The 25,818-nt window shown below is 46.4% G+C and overlaps 1 pseudogene; it reads right to left on the bottom strand.

The window, feature by feature from the left end:
- Positions 1-11,682: 11,682 nt before the first annotated feature.
- Positions 11,683-12,835, bottom strand: LOC119310107 (annotated as a pseudogene).
- Between the last annotated feature and the right edge of the window lie 12,983 nt (positions 12,836-25,818).

Here is a 25,818-nt window from a genome sequence, read left to right as displayed (position 1 = left end):
CATATTGTATACTTAGCTATGTCGGAACATGGTCATTAAATGCCCAGCCCTCTCTTATATATATCCTGCGATAAATCATGTCTTGCAATGTAAGCAAGAACTTTCACCCTAGCCAGAGTCCACCACAGTATGGATGTATGATCTACATCCTGCTTTGTTCTTCTCCCATGACGTATATATTCAGAACTGGTTACCCACATGAGGTGAATGGTTATCGGATTGCGAGGCATTGGGGAAAATGCATCTATAAGCGATGGTCAATCATCTAAAAATAGAAAGCTAGGCGCTGGCTGCCTAGCTAATGGTAGTCGCTTGGGCTGAAACCAAGCTGAGTCACTCAAGCCAGCTCAAGGCTCGGCTTGGCCAGCCTCATCAAAGCTCTCAAAACAGGGCTTGGACTCTGCTTGGACAAAGCTTAATGTCTGCTCGGGACACTCGCAAGCCCAACAACGAGCACTGCTATACAGCCGACACTTATTAGACGACACGCGCACGACGTTTCCCATCCAGCCGTCGGCGACGTTGTCCGTAGAGTATTTGACGGTGCAGAGGATTTATCGGCTGCACATCGTGCACACAACGTCGTGTGCAGGTCACTTCCGATCATGAAATCCCAATCTAATTAATTATGAAAGATCTCATTCTTAGGCAAGCAAAGAACTTAACAATGGGATACTCGTGGTTTGCTTTCTAGAATTTTATGTGGAAGAGAGAGGGCATGTTAGTAATAAGAGAAGTACAGAAAGGCATGCTGTCGTGCGCCTTTTGTACTCTCATGTCGCCTCCTTGCACCATTGGGTAGAGAGGCGGAGGTAGTAGAGCCACATCAGCTTGCAGATATTGCCTCCATCAGGAACACGAACGCGTTAGGGCATCTCCACCCGTGCTTTCAGAAAGGCCTCCTCAGGCATTTTTTCGCGCCGGCGCCAAAAAAACGGCCCAGTCGCGTCCCCAGGAGCCCGATTTTCGCCGGCTTGGGCCGAAAACAGCGCTGGCGGACCCAGCCCGAACCCGGTGCGCTGGGGGACGCCCGGGGCGCCGGGCGAACTGTTTTGGCGCGAAAAAGCCGCGGGCCCGCCACGTCAGCGACACGGCTCTCTTCTTGGCCCTTCGCCGTCCTCATCGACTCGTTTCCCGCGGCGAATCAATGCCAAAGCTGCCGCGCGCTACCGCGCCGGTCAACCTGCACCATTGATGCCTCACGGGCGGCGCAGTGAAGACCGGACGACGCGCGTCCCTCGCCCTCCCTCGCCCGCCACGCGTACACACGGTGGCACGCGCGCCTCGGCCTATATATGACGCGCCCCGGCGCACTCGGCGACTCACACTCTCCCGCCGTCGTCGTTCCTCCCTCTCCTCTCCTCTTTTTCGCCGTCTCCAGTTCACACCCATGGCCGAGCGCTTCCCAGGCGACGGCGCGGCGGCGAACGGCTTCGGCCGCCGCCATCTTCATGAAGACGAGGCTCGCCTCCTTTACGAGGCCGAGTACCCGGTCCCGCCGGACATGCAGGTGCCCGGGGCGTGGAGGATCAGCGCGGGCGGCGTGCCGGTGCCCCCGGTACCCACCGGCGCGGCGCGGCGTGCGGAGATCGCACGCATCCGCTCGAACCTGCCGCGTGCGGCGAGGAAGGGGCCACGGTACGTCCCCGACAGCCCGCTTGGGACCCTTCCGCCGCCGTCACGCCCAGCAGCTCGAGGCCACCAACGGCGTCGTGCCCTCCGGCAGACTCAACACCGCCGGCCGGCGTCGGTGCTGGGGCGTGCCCGGGCGCACGTTGGAGGCCGTCCTCGAGTACATCGAGGGCGACAACACGCCGTGCCTCGAGTACCCCGCTCCCCCTTCCTTCTCACGCCGTCGGGAAGCTCCTGGACCCCGAGGCGCATGGAGACCGGGGGGGTCCTCCTCCTCGTCCGGCGGCTCGCCCTGCCTTCGCCCCGTCAAGCCGGAGCCCCTGGGCACGCCGGTCAGCGCGCGCACCCGCAGCTCCGGCGTCCACATCGGCGCCAATGCCTCTCCACCCACCGGCCGCTTCGTCCTCGTCGAGCCCAAGCCGGAGCCCGGCCTCCCCACGGAGTACGAGGAGATAGCCCAGCGCGGCTTCTCCGACGAGGACGCCATGCGGTGGGCGCGGGACGACTACCTCCGCGACAAGATGGTCCGGCAGCGCCGGGCCCTTGAGGAGATCGCCGCCCGCAAGCGTGGGCGCGAGGACGAGCACGGCGTCGTGGTCCTCGACAGCGACGACGACGACGACGACGACGCCCCCGGACCGTCCAACCCGCCGCGCCAACCGGGGGAGGGATGCAGCAGGGACGGCGGAGGCGTAGGCGGGGGCGGCGGCGACGACGACGACGGCGGTGACTACACTCGGTTCTACAGCCTCCTCGGCATGTAGAACCGCGTGGGCGGGCGGCGAGGCGGGCGGCGAGGGAGACGGCGGGGGTAGCCCGCCGTAGTTTTTTCTTCTTTTGTAAAATATGTTTAAGTTTGAACGAACTCGCCGATGTTTGCGTTAAATTTGAGTCGTTTTTGCGCCGTATCTGACTTTTTTGACTAACCGTGGGCGCCGCGACTGGGGGGCATCACGCCCCCAGTGCGCGATTTAGCGCCGGTGCGCCCCCAGGGGGCGATTTTTTGTCTCTTCTAGGGGGCCAACGACTGGAGATGCCCTTAATCATCACCACGCACGCATCCATCAAGTCACCGTGTACAGAGAGTAGAGCGCGCATATCCGCAGGGGTAGCCTGTTGCAATACAGTTTCCGGAGAGCTGGGATTTTCTCTTTTTGGCCGATCTGCAAGTAGCAAAGCATGCACATGGAATATAATGTCACAGAAACACACAATATTAAGAATTCATCTGCTCTGCGCATAGATTGGTATTGGGTGGAGAAGAAACATCCCTGATTCCATGATGGAGGGATGAGAAAGGGGGTAATATCCATGGGGTTTATCCTGCGGCCACAACCTAGATGAATACATGATGATTGAGATCTCTCCTTCAACGAAAATGATGCCGTGGATACGACGCGAGCGTCATCGCTGCAATGAAAGCAAGAGTGCCGGCGTGCTTACAATAAGGAGGGGGCGGCACCCAATTGCAGTAACCTGGCTGGGAGTTTTTGACCTTGTGCTGCAGGAGGGGTGGGTGAACATATATACACATGAATGGGTTGAGAATCGAAGGGGAAAGGGTGCCCTGTAATTCATGAACATGAATGCTGTAGTGCACTAGTAGAAAAAGGACTTTTAGTCCCGGTTCATAAGGACCTTTAGTGCCGGTTCTGGAACCGGGACTAAAGGGTCGTTACTAAAGCCTCCCCCTTTAGTCCCGGTTCTAACACGAACCAGGACTAGAGGCTCTCCACATGGCCGCTACTTGGAGGTCCACCTTTAATCCCGGTTGGTAACACCAACCGGTAATAAAGGAATTTTTATGATATTTTTTAAAATTATTTTGAAAAAAAATTTTGGAATATTTTTTTTTTTGATTTTCAAATTTTTGAATTATTTTAACCTCTCATCTCTAATCACCCCCTCATCACTGCTCAATTTAACCTCTAATCTCTAATCACCCCTCATCATTTCAAATCATCTAACTTCCCGGACGGTCACCCATCCTCTCACTACTCCAGCCTGAGCACGCTTAACTTCCGGGTTCTATTCTCCCTCGTTTCCAAGTCTGCACTTGTTGTTTTTCTGACAATAGTAAGATGTCAATCCTATTAACCTCAGGAATTTAGCTTGAGCATGACGTCACACATTTCACTGTTTAAGTTTAAAACTATTGTTCTAAAAAATAACACTAATATTTAGTAACACTAATATTTCTTGAATAATTAGGTTGACCATTGTTTGACCACAGTTTGACCATGGTTTTACCAGATTTGACCAAAATTCAAAAAAATTGAAATAATTATTTAGTAACACTAATATTCTTGAATAATTATTTAGTAACACTAATATTTCTTGAATAATTAGTTTGACCATTGTTTGACTACAGTTTGACCATAGTTTGACCAGATTTGACCAAAATTCAAAAAAGGTGAAATAATTATTTAGTAACACTAATATTCTTGAGTAATTATTTACTAACACTAATACTTCTTGAATAAGTAGTTTGACCAGATTTAACAAAAATGCAAAAAAAACTGAAATTTGATGAATTTTCTTGCCTCCGGATGTAACTTTTCGAGCAGATGATTTGTCATATAAAAAACTTTTTCATCCGAGTTAGTATGCAAAATTTATGCCCATTTTACTAAATTCTAGAGAGATTTTGCAAATAAAGTCGAAATTCACATTTGCAAATTTTCCCAACAACTAGACCACATATCACATGGGAAACTTATTTTCTTTTATTTTTTTAAACTGAAAAGGCGATCCATGGGGGGTAGAGTTTGAAAATGGGACCTTTAGTACCGGTTCGTGCCATGAACCAGTACTAATGCCTCAAACCCCATTAGTACCGGTTGGTGGCTCGAACCGGGACTAAAGGTCTAACCTTTAGTACCGGTTGGTGCCACGAACCGGGTACTAATGGGCATCGCACCCTTTAGTCCCGGTTCGTGACACCAACCGAGACTAAAAGGTCCAGACGAATCGGAACAAATGTCCCACGTGGCCCCTGGGCTCACAAACCGGGACTAATGCCCCCATTAGTCCCGGTTCTAGACTGAACCGGGACTAATGGGCTAACCCGGCCTGAACCAAAGTCCTCTTTTCTACTAGTGATGTCTCACCCGTTTCATGGAAATTTGTGGCAGGGAGAGCATATGACGTGGAGGCGGAAGGCATAGCGGCAACACTACAATGGTAGCGGGAGGGTCAACAATTAAGCGAGTTAATGCGCACCTGTGGCCTGAGAGCGGCAGCGGGCCGAGAGGGAGAGTGTGGACTTGACGGAGAGTGGCCGGGAGAGAGCATCGGTGCAACGGAGTCTGTCCAAGGAACAACAAAGTAGCGGCGGATGGTCGTTGGACTGGCCGGGGTGCATCCGTGGCGGCGTGGATGGGCGACGGAGCTGTTGGGCTGGTGGACAATTGGCAGGCGATAAGGTAGGGTAGGGTAGACTGAAACACAATGCCGAAGATGGACTCGACATATTTTCTCATGGGCACCCATCAACCAATGAGAATGCAACGCACGTAATAATGTCCAGCCCATGCACGGTAACTACTACCTGCTCAAACAGGCAATCATAGGAATACGAAGGGCATTTTCTGAAGGAAAAAAAAGGAATATGTATGGTATTTGGAATTGATGATGTGGCTAGACTGTTAAGGTGGAGTGACGTGGATGGCTGCATGTTGATAGTGATGTAGATAGGCTGCATGTCAAGAGAAATAAGGTAGTGGGGATGAACTATTTAGGTATTATAGATGACGACGTCCTCTGTGGTGGCCTAGGACAGAGCAGTGGATGTTGTTCATGAGGTCCAAAGTCGCATCGGTCTAGTTCCTACCGGACCCGTGCTCGTGGTGGCCTGGGCCATCGACCGGTCCATGACCACTACGCTAAATCAATGACTACCTCCTCAAGTGGGGTTCTTCGAGTCGCCACCAGGCCGAGGCCGACTTAAAGGCTAGCGGCGCGAGGCATATTCCGTGACTATGGCTGATCATCGCCACCATGCGGAGGAGGCCAAGGCTCTCCAGAGGCAAAGGATGCCGAGAGGCTGCACCGCGGGCGAGCAACAATGGCTAATGAGGGTTGATGCAACGATTGGCAGTGTTCCTGCCACTGAAAGGAGGACAATGGCTCGGACGCCAGTGACGACGACGTTGACAAAGACGGAGGTGCCAGAGGTCACGAAATCCATGCGTACGAGGTCATCGTCTGGTTTGCCGCACAGTTTATTTTTTTTATGGTTTAATTGAAACATTGTTAATTTTGGTCCTTTCGGCTGTAATATATCAAAATTTAACAAATATCATCCGGCTTCCATGAATTTCATCCGCTTTTATTCAATATTTGTTTGAATTTGGTCAAACATTTGGTGCCTTCATTTGAATGGTGACCTACCCTATAACTGTCCGCGGACACGTCTGGACATGTTTACTGAGCGGTTGTAAAGAAACACTCTCGGTGGATGTTACATCTCAAGAGTTTTTCCCTTGAGATATTTTTTTAGCTATAGCGCCTCGCCATTACATGCTCAACTCTATATATTCCCCAAGATACATCATCTCCTGCATTTGCAATGCATGCATGAAACAATTGGCATGCTGGCCACCACAATATGATATATATCCTTCTTTGTTCCTCTTCTATGGTATATGGATTCAAAGATATATTATCCACAAGTCCTCTAGGGTTTTCCTAGAGTCCACCCCCTCCTCTGGCGGCGCGCCAGAGTCCACGTAAATTCACCGGCGTCTCGCCTCCTATTCCGGCGATTAACTTCCCTGGTGCGTCCCAGCAATGCGCTAGGTCCCCATGGCGTCGGCTCAAAGATTGGAAGAAGGCGGCGGATCAGAGAAAGCAAAGGAGTCTGAGATTCGGGAGGGAGAGATGTGTGAGGATGGTGATGCAATCGGGAAGTCATCCAACCCGTCCATGGAGTTGCCTGAGGGCTACCCCAAGGAGGACGCGGGTGGGGCAGTTCGTGAAGAGGACGAGGATGGGAATTGGGATCACTATGGCCCAGATCCGGATCTGGAGGATGTGTTTGAGGTCTTGAATTTGCACGGGGAGGAAGAAGAAGACCTGGACTTGTCCGGGGAGGTTGAAGATCTGATAAGAGAAGGTCGTTGGCTGGCTCTGTTTAGGGTTCATACGATGAGGCTGTTCAGTCTTGCAGCTCTGTTAAACTCGATGAGGAACGCATGGTCGTGTGCCCAAGGAGTTACCTTTAACATAAAAGGGCCAAATCTTTTTTTGGCTCAATGTCACTGCTTGGGGGATTGGAAACGAGTAATGGATGGGGGACCTTGGCAATTTCGATGGGATCCGGTGGTGCTAGTAGAGTATGATGGCTTCACAAATGTTACTGAATATGCCCTGAATATGTATCCATTGTGGTCCAGAATCAAAGGGCTACCGGATGGTCTCACAAGAAAGAAGGAATTGGTGGAAAAAGTGGCAAAGAAGGTTGGAGAACCGCCCTTTACTATAGTTGTTAATGAAGGAAAAATCAATGACTCAAACTATCTACGGGTAAGGTGTGAACGTGAACATCCCACTAGTCAGATTTGTCCCTATAACTTTGAAGGGAGGAAAGAAATATCCAGTGTGCTATGAAAACCTTCCAGACTTTTTCTTCTTTTGTGGGTGCATGGGACACGTGGTGGAGGAATGTGGCGATGGAATTCATGCCCCTCAGTCTTGTGACTGGGGCGATTGGTTAAGTCGGAATAATGAATCCTATGGCAGTGGCTCAAGGGGCAGTAGAGGAGGTGGTCGCGCAAGTTCTAGAGGAAGAGGAAGTGCCCCTATATGCTTTGGCCGAGGAGGAAGAATGGGTGGTCATGGAGGAAGCGGAGGAAGAGGAGGGAGGTCGGAACCTCCATGAGGACGTGTACATGGTGAGGGCCCTGGGATGGTAGGCACGTCGAATTTGTATGACCCATCTGCGGGCGATGATGGCAAAGGGGTTCGTAAGAGGCTGATTAGGGAGGATGACTCTGTTAATATCTGTGGCCAAGTAGTGCCAAATCTGATAGGGAAAGTGTTTAACACAGTGCTTATGCTAGAGAACGGCAGGGATGAGGCAAGTTCAGGGGGTGATTTACCTCCTAGCACAACTCCACGCAAGGACCCTATTGTTAAGAGAAGAAGACAAGGTGAAGGAATTGAAGAGGCAGATACATATATGACTTTTGAGGCGACCTCCATGCTGGAGGACCGCCGGTCCCAATGAATCTACTTAGGTGGAACTGCCGAGGTGGGGGGAATACCCAGGCAGCTCGAGAAGTGGCGACTTTCATCAAGTCGCATTTCCCCATTTTGGTATTTTTGTGTCAAACAAGGCAGCCCAAGGATAAAATGAAGAAACATCGGTCAAAGTTTGGCATGAAGGGTTTTGATGGAGTTGATAGCATTGGCAACAATGGTGGTTTGGCTTTGTATTGGCATGAAGATTGAGGTGAAGGTTTGTGTTTGCAAGTCAGAGATGCATTGATGTGCATGTTAAGCTAGGAACAGATGAGGAGACCTGGCGTCTCACCTGTATATATGGAGAGCCAAGAGTCGAGGATAGACACAATATGTGGACTCTTCTTATTGGTCTAAGTACCCAGTCTAGTTTGCCATGGCTTGTGGTAGGAGACTTCAATGAGTGCTTGTTGGATTTTGAGCATTTCTCTTTGTCACCTAGACCCGAAGCACAGATGCAAGATTTTCCAGACTCTCTTGAATTATGTGAACTTGTAGACTTGGGTTTCTCGGGAGTCCCCCACACCTATGATAACAAAAGAACGGTAATGGTCATGTGAAAGTATGACTAGATCAGGCGGTTGCATCCCCTAGCTAGCGCAATTGTTTTGAGCACTCAACTGTCTGGCACCTGATCTCCCCTGCGTCGGACCATGTGGCGCTGCATGTATGCTATGATAAGTATGTGGACTTGCATGTAAAAAAGAAGTTTAGACAATATGAAGTGATGTGGGAGAGAGAACCGACTCTTCAAGAAATAATTGCGTGTGCTTGGGAAGTAGCCGGACAAAAAAGGTGTCTGGGAGACGTCCACGCTGCTCTCAGATACACGATGTTTAAGCTTTATTCTTGGAGCAAAGAAGAATTTGGAAGTAACAAAAGGGATTGACAAATCTAGAACACAGCTTGAGGAACTAATGCTTATGAATGCAGACAGATGTGAGATCTGGAAAGCTACTGATAGGCTGAATGAACTTCTGTATAGAGAAGAAATGATGTGGTTGCAGCGCTCGCGTGTCGACTGGTTGAAGGAGGGCGACTGTAACACAAGATTCTTTCATGCAAGAGCTATTTGGAGCTATCTTGGATTCGTTTGCACCGTCGCGTGGTCTTCGGCAAGGTGATCCACTATCCCCTTATTTGTTCCTATTTGTTGCTGATGGCCTCTGTGCACTTATCAATCAGAGCATTGAGGATGGAACCTTATCGCCAGTAAAAATCACAAGGAGATCGCCAGGTATATCTCACCTCTTATTCACTAATGACACACTCTTGTGCTTTAAAGAAAATGCTAAAGAAGCTACTATTGTGTTGGGAGCATACTAGATAAATATGCAGCTGCTACTGGGCAGCTCCTGAATCCCACAAAATGATCTATGTTGTTTGGGAACTCCTGCCCTAGTGATGCTATGGAAGTTGTAAAAAAATCTGCTGCAAGTCACTTCAAATGGGTTTGAGGAGAAGTATTTGGGCCTACCCACTCCTGATGGGAGAACGTCAAAAGGGAAATTCCAGAATCTACAGGTAAAAATGTCAGAGCGGCTGTTGCGTATGATGGCCATCCCACGCAAGCTGGCAAGAAAGTTCTCATTAGGGCGGTTGCACAGTCCATACCGACCTACATCATGAGTGTGTTTAAACTCCCTATGGAACTTTGTGATGATTTAAATCGCATGATCCGCCATTACTATTGGTGTGTGTAGAAGGGCTAGAGAAAGACCCACTAGTATGCTTGGAATAAAATTACTCGGCCTAAGAAGCAAGGGCGGTTAGGCTTCAAAGATTTTCGCATGTTTAATCGAGCTTTGCTGGCTCGCCAAGCTTGAAGAAGTCTTGAGTATCCGATCTCGTTATGTGCTAGACTATTAAAAGCGAAATATTTTCCCAATGGGCAGTTCTTGGATACAGTCTTTTAGGGAAATCCATCACCTACTTGGCAAGCGATCACCCATGGCCTAGTACTCTTGAAAAAGGCATGGTATGGAGGACTGGCACTGGCCAGCAAGTCCTAATATGGCGGGATCACTGGGTGGTGCATGAACCTACAGGTGGACTGATCTCTGCGCGGGGGTAGATGTCACCTTAAGTGGGTCTCGAAGCTTATGGATTTCTGTGGCAACTGGGACTTGGAGAAGTTACAACAGTACTTCCTCCCGGTGGACATTGTTGAGATATTGAAAATTCGCCCGTCCCCTCGAATTGGGGAGGATTTTCTAGCTTAGGCGCATGAAAGAAATGGTAAACTCTGGTGGACTATGGATACCATTGGTCTTCTAACCATCCAATCATAGGTTGGTTCGCATGATATCAATGGAGCGGAAAGACTAAAAAGGGTTATGTAGAGCTAGCATTTTTTTTCCTACAGGAGATATATAGGAGTTTATCTCCAGGGGATGTAGATGCTCTATGGAACCGTCGTCTATTGTTGATATCAGGTTTAAGTGGATAACCACGATTGTCGTGTGGTTCTAAGGAAGTACCATTAGTTTTTCTTTTTTCTTGACTCTCAAGTTTTACTTTTTCCTTCTGTGAGGGCATCCCAATGCTCGTAAACAAATCAGTTGTATCAAGGCTACATGCGGTTGAGAGCACAACAAGCCAGGACACTCGGGTTTGTACCTAAGGGCTGCATAATTTACAGCTAGGCCATTACATCCCTAGATCTCTCTCTATATATATCCCCAGGATACATCATATGTTACAATGCATACAACAAACACCCAGAACACCACTTCATCCAAAAAGAAAAAGAAACGCTTTGGCCGCCACTGTATGATCTACATCCTCCTTTGTTCTTCTCCCATGAATGGCATATGGATTCATGATCTTTTCCCCCGCGAGGTGAATGGTAATCGGATTGCGAGGTATTGGGAAAGATGTTGCTTCGATCAGGAAGTCAGCCCGTATAGAAAAGAGAATTAAACACAGGCTTTCTGGCTAAAGGCTGTTGCACGCAGCCTGATGGCACAAAAGATGATGCTTCCTTAGAGCATCCACAATCTATGGATGCAATGAAACTAAGTTTAACTTATCATTATTCTTGCCATGTTCAAATAGGTACTCCCTCCGTCTGATAATATTATTGGACAGAGGGAGAAGTTTACAAAGACGCAGGGAATTTTGCAACATCCTTGGCACGTTGACAGCAATGCGGTGGCACTAATAAGCCGCAGTTTATTTAGATATGAACTCATGATACAGAACAAGAATTATTCAACTGCAATCATACCCATCTCACTAATTCAGTTTGGAAAATGAACATCAATTATGCAGTAAGCAATATCATCCGAGTTAAATTCCATTCTCTTAACATGAAAATAAAGCAGTCAAACGCCAAGACAGTTAGAGACAATGCCTTCACACGTGGGCTACTATTACAGCAGTAACAGAACAGAGACTTGCAATGAACACTCCGAAGTCCGTAATATGAACAAAGTCGGCGGCAAATCACAAGGTTCTACACATCAAGGACAAGTTAAATCAGCTCTTCTACTACATGCCAAGCGCATCAAACATCTCAACTCCTAATGCACGCAAAATAAAACTGCGACTATCAGTCAGTTTGTAAAACATCTCAACTCCTAATGCACGCAAAATAAAACTGCGACTATCAGTCAAACAAAGTTAGCGCCATCCTCACTCACTATAATAAAGCTCTAAAAAGCATCGTTATCTATGTATCGTTGAAGCCCCAGGTCAACTACTTCAGCAGTTCCCTGACATCATGGTGGTGGCACTTGAGCAGACGACATAGTAGAGAGGAGTAAAACAGCCGGTCAAGGTCACTTGCCAGCAAAGCAGGTTCTTCTAGAAAGTCCTAGGCTCAAACAATGGGAAGGAACCTGTACGAGCCTTCTCGCCACGGATGTCACGCTGGTGGAGGTTGGGATCTCTGCTTGTCTCAGTACGCACTCCTGTGCCCGCCTCATTCCTTTCTGCATTTATGCCAGTGGTGCTCAGGATTGGCCCACCAAAGAATATTGATTGGCCTGTGTACGTCAACCTCTCGGATGGCTGCCCCGAAGGAATCGCTGATGAAGTTGTGTTGGCAGGTGCAAGATTTCTCCCGTGGTTGCCTGGTTCACCACTTGGATTCGCCAAGAAACTTCGGTTTCTTGCAGGCAGCTCAACACTGGGTCCTGTTCTTGTTGTTTGCATGGGCACTGACATGTACCGACCAGCCTCTTGATCCTAGACCACAGAGGCTCTTCGGTTCTCCCTGACATATGATGTGGCTGACTGGAACATTGGGTTGTTACTTATATGTGTGGCAGGAACATGTGGCCTTGTAATCCCTAGCGCAGGCCTTTCAGGAGGTGGAGCTGGATGAGGTGCTGCACGAAATTGAGCATGAGGGGCAAGCTTGTGGATGTGTACCGGGCTGCTTAAACTGCTTGCAGTCTGTGTGCCAGTCTCATAGTCATCCTGGCTTGCAAGACTCTATGGATACGAGTTCTATAGAGGAGACAACGTCATCTCACTCCCCGATTCCTTTGTAGCACTGTAATCAACACTCATACTACTCCTGACACTGTCATTGCCACTGGAGCTAATATCAGCTTCATGGCCATGGCGGGCATCTATTGGTCGGAGAACAGAGGATGATGCCCGAGCTTTTGCTGCAACTTTCATCACCTAGTTTCTGTCCAGCTTTGCAATGCTCCGAGCACTGATCTTGACTAGCTTCTTGGCTTTGTTTGCTCATTCAGCGTATCCAGTAGCATCAGGATCAAGGTTGATAGAACTTGAGAGAATATTAGTCTTACCTTTACCTCTTTGTTGGGTTCGACAATCTTACTTATTGGAAATGCTAAAATTGATCCTCTGCACTTATGAGTTATCAGCCCTCCCCGGAGATCGCCAAGGCATGTGGCTGCCTCACCTACTACCTCGGTGTCAATGGCTCATCCTCAATAATGATGACATTATCCGTGATGGCCTCCAAGGCAGTGCACAACATCGGGCGTCATTCACGAGGTCTGAAGCCGCGCTAGCCTGGGTCCTACTGGACCTCATGCTCGTGGAGGCCTGGGCCATCAACCGGTCCAGGACCACCGCTCACCTCTAGTGCTAGATCAGCGACCATCTCCTCGGAGTGGGACTGGACGAGTCTGAGCACTTGGTGTGTGTTGCATTGCATCTCAAGAGGTTTTTTCTTTATGAGGGCATCCCGATGCTCATAAACAAACTGATTCTATCATTATTGGCTGAAGGTAGTTGAGAGCTCTACAAATCAGGACATTCATGGCGTGTACCTGCAGGATACATAATTTTTAGCTATAGCACATGGCCATTACATGCCCAACTCTATATATTTCCCAAGGTACATCATCTATTCCATTTGCAATGCATGAAACAATTAGCATGCTGGCCACCACAATATGATCTACATCCCCCTTTGTTGTTCTTCTGTGGTATATGGAATCAAAGATATATTATCCACGTGTGGTAAATGCCTAAATGGTAATCGGATTGTGAGGTATTGGGAAAAATTAGCATCCAGCACACATCCACCGTGTAAAACGAGAAAGCTAAATGATGTCTCTCTAGCTTAAGGCTGTTGCTAGGGGTGGAAACAAGCCATGTCGAGCCGGGTCATGACTTGCCTCGTCCAGGCTCGTCAAACCTCACAAAACTAAGCTTGAACTCGGCCATGTCAAAGCTTGAGTTCGGCGAGAGCTGCACGCGAGCCCAATAACTCCCGTTGCTCGTCACTGTACCCGTGTATGTGCTCTTCTCCTGCTCCTGAACCCAGCACGCAATGCACGAAACGCTAGAGCCCTGGCAGACATCTCCACTCCACAGCCCACTCCCAACCCGTCCATCTGCTCCTTGGCCAGCCAGCACCACTCCGTCAACCATAGTCAATCCTCCAGTGGAAGCCATTCCCTCGCACGTAGCTACTCCGCCTCGGTCACTCGTTGTTCTTGCCAACATTGTTGACCGTCCTCTGCATTCTCTACATGACGGAGCCGCGTGAACAACATTGGGAACCAGTAGTTTGAAAGTTGTATTCGCCCATTATGGTGGATTCTCGTAATCTTGTTTGTTACATCTGTTTTTCTCTATTTAAGTGTTTGGTTCACTTGTTGTTGCCTACTTTGATGCTTCTTTTCTAACCGCAGATTATAATCATAGCACAACACACAGTCCAACAACTGCAAGAAAGTCGGATTACGTAATTACATGAATGTTCGTGTAGGCTCAGACCGTCTTAGCCTAGTATTAAACGGAGTTTAGGTTCACATATATGTTTTATATATGGGTCCCAAAATGTAGTGTAAATTCGAAGAAATGAAAAAGAAAGACATGTTGCATAGTTTTTTCTCAAAAAGGACGACTACCCCCGGTCTCTGCATCGAGCGATGCACACAACCATCTTTATTGCATTATTCAACAAGGCCTTGCAAAATATATCTATACCACTATATAGTGTACGAGTTTTGAATGGATCTAGAATATCAATCCTGATCATTGGTGCTCTCAATCTAACGGTTGGGAGCAGCGGGATTCGCATCAACAGTGGCTGCTCCAAACTTATGTCTGCTATTTCTAGAATTCGCTGTGTGACCCATCATCTGACTATGTTTGGATCTTTCCACTATGGGCTGGACACTTGCTCCTCTAAATTATTTAATTCGTACTACCTGCCTACATGCATGCATCGACCGCTTCACGAGAGACTAGCATGCGAGCCTAGCATTGCAACAAGTAGTAAGGTACCTAGGATAATTAGAATGAGAATGTGCAAATAACCTATGAGGAAAGAGTACGTTTTGACTCCTTCTATTTTCTTAGCTGACATGAGCTTGCGAAGGTGAAAATTTATTATTAATTGTACTTCTTTTTTCACATCATTTTTCTAAAAAATAAGTTTTTAGTATGAGTCCAATAAATTGAAGGACTTCCTAAACAATTTATATATATATAAAAGGGCAAAGATTATATCTAATGTTTCATATTAAGAAAATCATTGTACTATGTTTTTTGGGGAATAGTTGTTATCCGGCCTTGCGAAGCCCAAAAATGATTCCACAGATGCCTATCGGATATCTCCATTTGAAGCTTCTATAAAAAAAATTAATCATAATATATGTGTGCTTTAGTTTTTTACACTAATTTAGTACCATGCTTATACGTAATCAGCTACGTGCAAAGCACGTACAAATTACTAGTATATATAGCAACCCAAAGACACCTTCATGGCAAAAATTGTCGCCCTATCTACACGATTGATGATGTGCTGTGACCTCGCGCCACTCACACCAAGAAATCTGATGGTCAAGACGCGTGGCATATGAATCTACCTAACTTGTTTCGATCATATATATATGTTGTTTTTCATATGACCCCTCTTGAGTGAAATCCAACAAGGATGGTGCTCAAGCTTTTGCGCGGCCGTTTTCGGTACATCCTCTATATCAAGCTTTGAAAGGCTCTGGAAATTGATCTTGACTGGATTCACGCGAAACGATGGCTTCGTAATAAGTCGATATCAGTCTCAATAAGTGTGCTCTGGTCTTGTGCTCATTTCTTCAATTTCTATAAATTTTATTTCACGTTTAATGGAACAGCCAATAGTGGATCTAAGTAAGCATCCTCGATTCTAATACTCCCTGCGTCCCACCATATAAAAGCGCTTTTAACACTACACTAGTATAAAAAATACTCTTATCTTGTCGAACGGATGGAGTACAAGTTTTGGGATGGCTCACCCTGCTTGTCGCACATTTCAAACGAAGCGTCCTCACATTGTGGTGCATCACGTTTGTGTTTCTCTTTATCCCTGGTACGGTGGTTGAGAAATGTACAAGCCATGACATTCAATTGTGTAACCTGCAGGCTATATCATTCAGCTAGGCTTCACATGGCAATTACTTTGCCCATATCAAGATACAACATCTCTTGCAATGCAATCAACAATTGGCACCCTGGCCACCATGGTATAATCTATATCCCTATTTTGTTCTTCCCCGTAGCGTCTGGTTTCAAGAACTATTTCCCATGTGAGATGTACGGTAATTGTATTGAGAGGCATTGGGAAAAATGTAGTTACCGCCTTTCATCATTCCTGTGGAAAAACAAAGGTCATCGCTCACTATCTAGCTACAGGCTGCTCCTCGGGTTGGAAACAAGTCGAGCTGAGCCGGTTGATGGGTCTGCATGGTAGGCTCGTCTAAGCTTTCAAAGTTGACACAATCTGCTCGCGCTCCCGCTCGCGACCACCGCGGACACCGAGGATGACGGCAGAAACAAGCGCACGGACGCGACGGCGACCTTAGCGCACACGGACGCACGCCCCGTGCCGTCCCTCCGATCACCATGTTGTCAGTTACCACCAGTTGTTGTCGAAGTTTCAGAAAAATTCAGTTTCGTCAGCAGTAGCTGTTAAAGTGCAGATTCGTCAGTTAGGATTTTCCTCAATTAGTGAAACAAGCTAAGCCGCGACTTGGTCTTAGTGATCGTGGGATGGCACGATACTAAAACGATCATGGCGACGATGTAGGGTAGCGGTCGACGAACGTTGGGATGGCAGCGTTCGCGTCTCCGCCGTGGCCTGATTTCCCGTTTTCTGTTAGCTCTGTATTCGGCGGAGATGGTTGATCTCGTTCATGGCCAGTGATCTCGGAGTCGAACAAGAGATGCCGTCGAGACGCAGCAGCAACACGTACTCCAGCTTCTACATGCTGCACGCATACACCATGAACGATAACGCACGCATGCCATCGTTCGGTTACCGAGCTTTTGCCTCACCGGCCCGGTGCATGGAAAAGGGACCAGCGCGCTGCTCAGTGCGGTCCGGACGGCCGCCGGCTCGGTCAGGGACCGGACCAGCGTGACCTGGATAGTAGGAAGAAGTGGCCTTGTAATCCCCGGCGCAGGCCTCTCCGGAGATGGAGCTGGATGAGTTGCTGCACGAAATTGGATGTGAGACGCAAAGCTTGCGGATGTGTGCCGGTTGTGTGAACTGCTTGGAGTCCGTGTGGCAGTCTCATAGTCATCTGCGTGGCAAGACTTTTGTGTGTACGATTTCTCAAGAGGAGAGAACCATGCCAAGTATGTTTGTTCGGCAGGTTTTCGTGCGTTCTAGGCTTTGTTTGGCATTATGGTGGATTATCATAGTCTTGTTCGTTCCATCCGCTTTTCTGTTTCGACATGTTTTTGCCTACTTTTTTTTTTGCAGGAGAAACTTTCAATACATTCATTTTCGATCATGGCAGTACAAAGAACACTAGAGGTGATATAAATTACAACCATGTCCATTGACCACCTAGCGGCGACTGAAAACAGTAGAGTGAGCCGAAGGCACCGCCATTATTGCCCCTCCCACGCTGAAGCTGGGCAAAGCTTGTTGCAGTAGACAGTTGAAAATCGTCGTGTTAAGGCCGATGAAAAAATCATAGATTGGAAGGATCAAACCTGTAAACACCCAAGCGAAGACGAACGAACACCGGCCCCAAACAGTCCACAGAAAAACCATCACCAACTGAATGCCGTGAGATCCGAAGGAGATACACCTCCACATGCCCTACGATGACACTAGACGCACCATCGTAGAACGTGGGAGACTTTATTCCTACTGAGGGACATCGCGGAGTGTTTTTTGAAAAATGTCACCACAATGGCGGTGGGTTTTTGAAAAAAAATGAATAATGGTGGTTTTATTGTTGATGTGAGTTGTAATTATGTAAGGACATGAGGACTACATTGTAAAAGAACAAAAATATAAATGAAGAGAGGTGAGAAGGGGATTGGTAGAAGACCCCAGAATTTTTCCCAATGTCTCCTCTCCTTCATGAACCCTAGTTCACAAAAAGATGGTATCAGGGCAGGACGAATCCTGTGTGGTTCTCCTATGATTCCTATTGAGTTTGGCCGTCGGTGCGGTACTGTGTCGCTCCTATTGTTGGAGGTGCTTCTGCTGCTGGCTTTGCTGTAGGAGTCGGGAAGCGACCTTGATTCTGTCCGAATCAAGTACAGTACAATCGGGGAGGCTCCTGCAGCTACCAGTTGAGTTATAGAGCCTGGGCATCTGGACTCCCTCGCTCGCTACAAGCTAATTTTTTCTCTCCTGCCATCCGGCATCGTGAGCAGGTGTAGTTCGTCCCCAACTTGACTCTCGGACTCCTTGAGCATCTGTGTTTTTTTATTGCTTTAGAAGCAGAATCGGTGTTGCCTGGAGCTGCTTTGGAGGTCAGCTGGCCGGATTAAATAATACTATTTGCTAGTGTTGCAATCTGAAGTAATTGCCGTACTCTTTGGCACATTGTTGAGCTGTACTAGTTGGTTCCTCTTTGTGCTGCACGTGTTTGAGAAGAAGAACCAAGTACAAGTACTAGTGTTGGAATATATTCTTGCTCACTGAACCATGAGAGATCCAAGTACAGAAAAAAACAGGGGATTCTAGTGTTGATAAGATGTATGAAATATTTAGCAAACTGCTTGAGCACCAGCAGCAATCAAAGGGTGCTGCTGACCCAGTTAAGCATACACTTGTGCCAAATCCAGTCAGACTATCAGGACCTGGTGACTACATCAGTTGGGCACGCCATGCCAAATTGATTTTGAGCGCCAATGAGTATGATTATTTACTTGTTGGCAATGAAGAAAGTTTGGAGAAAGGCGGTGCGGGCAGGAAACAAATCAATGATAAAGTACTAGTATGGATGTTGGGAAGTATGGAACCAAAAATTAGAGAACAAGTGGAAGGCATGGACACTGTTTGTGAGGTCTGGTCATCTTTGAAGAAACAATTTGCGGGGAAAACAAATAAAATGCAAGCCACCCGTATCATGCATGAGTTAACTAATTTGAAGCAGCACTCAAGATCTGTAACAGAGTATGCAGGTGAAGTAAAAAAAATACAGAGACTTACATTATCATCACCCTTTTGAACATGTTCACAAGGATGACTTGGCAATTCATCATGTGTGGTTTGAGTCGTTTGTGAGCAAGCTCTTTCTAGATGTCCTAGACCAGGAACTAAACCTCCGTCATCAATTCATATTTGCAATGCGTGAGTGGCCTAGTCTTGATGATATTATTTCTAGCATGATTGAGGAGGAGACTCGTTTGGCACAACCGAAGGAGGACGGTCAGGAGTGTGCGGATGCTCGTGCTGCATTATCCATACAACCACGCCGTGCTACAAATTCCTTTGGTAAGGTGGATAAAAGCAACTTGCTTTGTGACCATTGCAAGAGAAAAGGACACACCAAGGGTGAGTGTTTTGAGTTGCATGGTTATCCACCTTGGTGGGATAAAGGGAGATGTCAGCTTGGGGGAGCTCGGGGTTCGAACAAATGACAAGCTAATTACAATGCATCTGCAAAGGAACTACCTGCGGTAGATATGCAAGCTCTTGAGGATTTCAAGTCCAAGCTCAAACTCTCCGAAGGCTCATATTCGTCCCAAGGTTCCTCCAAAGTTGATTCTAGCTTTAATGCCATCACCCAAGGTATATATGGAATCCCGCCAAGCCCATTCAAAATCATGGATAATTGATACTGGAGCTACTAATTAACCACATAACAGGAGCCTCAAACTTGTTTACTTCCTACACACCTACCTCTGGTAAGGACAAAGTTCGTGTTGCTCATGGTTCCATGACACCTATTACAGACGTGGAACCGTCCAGTGTACCAAGACATTGTCCTTATCACCAGTTCTGCATGTTGCTAAATTTCCTATCAACCTATTATCAGTTAGCTCCATCACTAGAGCTCTCAATTGTAGATGTTGGTTTGATCCTACATGTTGTGCTTTTCAGGAGCTTTGGACGGTGAGAGTTCTCGGGACTGGGACCATGCATGAGGGACTCTACTATCTTGATGAAGGGGGAGATGAAATTGCTCTTGCAACCTGCATGTCTCCTACTCAAGAATTGTTACTTCATCACCGAATATTGGGGCACCTCTCTTTTGCTGCTATGTCACGTATTTATCCCTCTCTCTTTAACTTGTGTTCTAGAGAATCCCTTGTATGCGACGCATGTGAATTAGCAAAATATACAAGGGGTACCTATCCAAGCAAGGGTTTGCGAAGTCATAAACTATTTGAAGTAATACATTCTTATGTTTGGGGGCCCTGTGAGGTTTATTCTGTTTCTGGACATGGGTGACTTTCATTGATGGATTTAGTCATTACACTTGGCTTTACCTTTTGAAGCATAAAAGTGATGTGTTCCCTGTTTTCAAAGATTTGTGTGCTCTCATTCAAAACCAGTTTGGAACAACAATAAAAAACCATACTTTCTAACAATGGTACTGAATATGTTAACATGGAGTTTGGACAGTTCCTTGCATCGCATGGCATTGAACATCAAACTACATGCGTTAATACACAAGAACAGAATGGTGTTGCAGAACGTAAGAATAGGCATTTACTTGAAGTTGCTCGTTCACTCATGTTCACCATGAATGTCCCTAAGTTTCTTTGGGGGGAGACAATAAAAACAGCAACATATTAAATAAATTGTATGCCTCTACGCACACTTGAGTTTAAGACTCCAGCTGAGTGTCTTTTGAATACAAATGATTTTGTGGTCCCTCCAAAGGTATTTGGTTGTGTTTCTTTTGCGCATGATTATTGAAATTCTGTTGGGAAATTAGATCCTCGTGCCATCAAATGTGTTTTTATGGGCTATGCTCCTCTCAAAAGGGCTATAGGTGTTGGTGTCCCTCTAAACGTCGGTTCTTTGTGAGTATGGCACTAGTAGAAAAAGGGACAAATCTGAGACACATTAGTGCCGGTTCGATTTTGAGCCGACACTAATGTGTCCATTAGTGTCGGTTCCAACGGCTAGCCGGCCGCTCTCATTAGTACCGGTTCGTGGCGAACCTTTAGCACCGGTTCGTGCCACGAACCGGTACTAAAGAGAGTGGTGGCAGGATGTTGTCAGTCTGGGGCCCGTCCAACACCTTTAGTACCGGTTCGTGGCACGAACCGGTACTAAAGGTCGACGTACATAAACCATTCGTCCACCCGAGCCACTCTGTTCTTCCCCTTTCCCCTCACTTCCTCTGTTCTTCCCCTCTCTTCCTCGAGCTCCACACAAATTTTGCCCAAAATTTGTCAAGATTTGAAGGCCCCCATCCATTCAAATAATCACAAAGGTTAGCAACTTTGTCCTTTCAACTCTCATTGCTAGATTAGATCTTGCAATGCTTTGTATAGTGATTAATTTGGGAGGAATTATATTTGCTAGTATTTGATTTATATGCAATTTGAGGTCAAAAATAACACTTAGTTTGCATATATAGGTGTGGTTTACTTAGTGCCTTCTAAACCTCCGTCGTAACCACCGTCGATCGTCCGCATCGTCCCGTCGCCGGCACCACCTTGTGGTGAGGCTCTTGTTCATGAATGTTTTACATTACCAAAATGATGTTTGTGTGATTTGCATATATAGTTACTCGTATAATTGTCTTACCCGTACGTTGTTTGTTATACATAGTGCCATGGTTTTGATATCCGTCCCCGTCGGCCCTCGTCCTTGTTATGATTCGGATGTGGTATATTCTCTTTTAAAACTAGTTGTTGCATTTAGTGTTTATGACAAATTATGCCCATCAAGTTGACATAGATATTTTTATCTAGGAGGTCTGTGAACCGGAAATTCCAACCGACCCTATTGTCGAGAGGTTAAATTTAGTTGAAAGAGAAAATGAGTATTTGAAAGAAAAATTGAAAAGAATTGAGGGGGAGAAGATGGAATTGGAGTTGCATGTTGCCGATGTCGTCGATGATCACAAGATCAAGATGGATAAAATGAGGTTGAAGATTAGAAAGATTAGAAAATATGTCATTGATAGTGTGGCTTGGTATCATTATGTTGTTGGATCAATTGTTACCTTAGTTGCGATCTTGATCGCATTTGTTGTTGCATTTAAATTCTTTAGCTAGAGAGTTATTTGTATGTTGCATTTAATTAAGTGTTGTATATAAACTTTATGTATGAACTTGTATTAATTTGGTCTATTCGGTGTTGTGTATAATGAAGATATGAGCCGACAATGGATGTATGATGACCGATGCTCTCCCAGGTTCATTAATGGCGTGCACACTTTTCTGCTTGCCGCTGAGGCAAACAAGCGGGCGGATGGTTTTATGCCTTGTCCATGTGTTGGCTGTAAGAATGGTCACAATTACTCTACGTCAAGAACCATTCACGTCCACCTATTTGAGTCCAGTTTCATGCCCCACTATAATGTTTGGACCAAGCATGGAGAAAGAGGGGTTATGATGGAAGACAATGAAGAAGAAGAGGACGAAGACATCTATCCTGGCCATGGGTTCCCTGAATACGATGATACAACAATGGAGGAAGAAGTTGAGCCGGCAATGCGGGAACAAGCTGAAGAAGAGGCATCAGATGAGCCCGCTGATGATCTAGGTCGGGCCATTGCCGATGCAAAGAGAAATTGCGCAAGTGATTTGGAGAGGAAGAAGTTCCAGCGCATGTTAGAGGATCAAAAGAAATTGTTGTACCCGAATTGCGAAGCTGACAAAAAAAGTTGGGCACCACACTGGAATTACTGCAATGGAAGGCAGAGAATGGTGTATCTGACAAGGGATTTGGAAAGTTGTTGGTAATGATAAAGAATACGCTTCCAAAGGACAATGAATTGCCCGAGAGTATGTATGAAGCAAAGAAGGTTGTCTGCCCTCTAGGGTTAGAGGTGCAGAAGATACATGCATGCCCTAATGACTGCATCCTCTACCGCGGTGCATACGAGAATTTGAACGCTTGCCCGGTATGTGGTGCATTGCGTTATAAGATCAGTCGCGATGACCCTGGTGATGTCGAGGGCGAGCGCCCCAGGAAGAAGATTCCTGCCAAGGTGATGTGGTATGCTCCTATAATACCATGGTTGAAACGTTTGTTCCAAAACAAAGAGCATACGAAGGCGATGCGGTGGCACAGAGAAGACCGTAAGAAAGATCGAAAGTTGAGAGTACCCGCTGACGGTTCGCAGTGGAGAAAAATCGAGAGAAAGTACAGGGAGGAGTTTGCAGGTGACCCAAGGAACGTATGGTTTGGTCTAAGCACAGATGGCATTAATCCTTTTGGGGAGCAGAGAAGCAACCATAGCACGTGGCCTGTGACTCTATGTTTGTATAACCTTCCTCCTTGGTTGTGCATGAAGAGGAAGTTCATTATGATGCCAGTGCTCATCCAAGGCCCTAAGCAACTCGGCAACGACATTGATGTGTACCTAAGGCCATTAGTTGAAGAACTATTACAGCTGTGGAATGGAACAGGTGTACGTGCATGGGATGAGCACGAACAGGAAGAATTTGACCTAAAGGCGTTGCTGTTCGTGACCATCAATGATTGGCCTGCTCTCAGTAACCTTTCAGGACAGACAAACAAGGATACCGCGGATGCGCGCACTGTTTGGATGATACTGACAGTATAGTTGGAGAGTTGTAGGAAGAATGTGTACCTGGGACATCGTCGATTTCTTCCGAGCAGGCATCCCGTAAGAAAGAAAGGCAAGCATTTCAAAGGTGAGGCGGATCACCGGACGAAGCCTCGCCACCGTACTGGTGCTGATGTACATGATATGGTCAAGGATTTGAAGGTAATCTTTGGAAAGGGTCCTGGCGGACAACCTGTTCCGAAGGACGCTGACGGACGCGCGCCCATGTGGAAGAAGAAATCTATATTTTGGGACCTACCCTATTGGAAATACCTAGAGGTCCGCTCCGCAATCGACGTGACGCACGTGACGAATAATCTTTGCGTGACCCTGCTTGGCTTCTTGGGCGTGTATGGGAAGACAAAAGATACACCAGAGGCACGGGAGGACCAGCAACGTATGCACGGAAAAGATGGCATACATCAGGGTCAGGCCAGTTACGTTCTTACCAAAGAAGAGAAGGAAATCTTCTTTGAATGCCTGCTCAGGATGAAGGTACCGTCTGGCTTCTCGTCGAATATAAAGAGAATAATAAATATGGCAGAGAAAAAGTTCCAGAACCTAAAGTGACACATAGTTCTTTCAGGGAAAAGAAACATCGTGGGAGTGGATGACAAGACAGACATGTCAAAAGATTATGAAAAGTTTGATGAAATTCCTTCATTCGCAGTGAATACTGACCCGAGCATCCAGTTAAATGATGAAGATTTTCCATGGCTACGGTGCAAAGGGACACACACGAAGAAAAAGTTTCACACCCAAAGATCCGGGATGTGATCGGCTTCACTATCATCACTTTCTTCTGTCTTTCACACCCAGGAGGGAATCTCTGTAATAGTTAGGGTAGTTATGTGTTTTGGCATTTGAAACGCGAAGAAAATTTATGTGCAAACAAATTCTTTCATGCATTTACTATCTTTTTTGAAGTATCATGTTTTCGGACAAAAACTCATCTGTTACAATGGCATTTTATTTTTTAAATAACATAAGCATTACCAAATTGAATATAATGATAAAACACAATAATATTAAACATAAAAAAAAGAATCACTGAAAAATCTTTTTTCAAAGTTAAGTTATTCACAAACTAGTGATTCACACAAATTTCAAATAATTCAAAATTTAAACTATTCAAATTTAAAAAGTACCGGCACTAACAGAAAGTTCGTAATTTTTTGTACCTAAAGCAAAAATATTCAGAAAGAAACTCTAAATATAGCAAAAAAACAACTCAAAAATAAATAAAACAAAAATAAATAAAGCAAAAAAATTAAGAAAATAAAAAAGCCCGCCTACTGGGCCAAAGCGGCCTGCATACGACTAGAAACACAACCTTCTGTTGAGCCAGGATGCAGGCCCGCAAAGGCCCAGTAGGCCTGCTTAGAAGAGGAGCTCGAGAGAGCTACCGCACTGGGGCTTATAAACCAGTGCGGTAGCCCTTCGACTAGCAAGGTGGGACTAAACTTGCCGCACCGCACTGCACCAGCGCATCCCTTTAGTACCGGGTTGTGGCACCAACCGGTACAAAAGGGGGGGGGGGGTCTACCCGAGAAATCATTCTCTATTTTCTGTAGCAAGATGGGTCTGTATGATATATTCACCCCATCTTGAGGGGGAGTGTTGATGTGAGTTGTAATTATGTAAGGACATGAAGACTACATTGTAAAAGAACAAAAATATAAATGAAGAGAGGTGAGAAAGGGATTGGTAGAAGACCCCCGAATTTTCTCCAATGTCTCCTCTCCATCATGAACCCTAGTTCACAAATCCATGAGTAACAAGATTTATGAATTAGGGTCCCCAATTATGGTGGTTTTTGCAATTTACTCAAAACTAGTAAGAACAAGAACGGGTCCCTCCCGCCGGCGGGGGCCCGAGGTCCTCCGCACCTCCATGGCCCAAAGACCATCGGAGATGGACGGACTGGCGGCGGCGCGGACGGGAAGAAGAGGGAAGCCTGGGATCTTTTCTTGTGGAGGAGGATTATAATCTGCATGCGTGCATCTACTTTTGATGCTTATTTTCTAACAGCAGATTATAATCATAGGCTATGATTCATAGAACAACGCAGACCAACAACTGCAAGAAAGTTGGATTACGAATTACATGTTCGTGTAGGCTCAGACGTGACTGACTAGTATTAGTGTATTACCACCAGTTCCTGACTGGCTAGTATTAGGTGGAGTTAAGGTTCAGATATATGTGCTACATATGGGTCCCAAAATCTAGTTATGAATTTAAGAAATGAAAAAGAAAGGCGCATGGCACATGACTTTGGCTAACTTGTTTCGGTCATATATGTATGTTCGTGTGGTTTTTCATGTGATCCCTCCTGGGTGAAATCCAACAAGGATGGTGCTCGAGCTTTTGTTGCCGCTTAGGGTACATCGTTCATATATCAAGCTTTGAAAGGCTCCGAGCATTGATCTTGACTGGTAGGCCTGGGCATAAAAACCGACCAACCAAAAACTGAACTGAAACCGACACCGTCGGGTTTTTTTAACGAGCGTAGAAAATT

Source organism: Triticum dicoccoides, chromosome 5B, assembly GCF_002162155.2.
Source record: "Triticum dicoccoides isolate Atlit2015 ecotype Zavitan chromosome 5B, WEW_v2.0, whole genome shotgun sequence".
In the NCBI taxonomy this organism is placed as follows: Eukaryota; Viridiplantae; Streptophyta; class Magnoliopsida; order Poales; family Poaceae; genus Triticum; species Triticum dicoccoides.
This window is presented reverse-complemented; position numbering and strand designations above follow the sequence as displayed.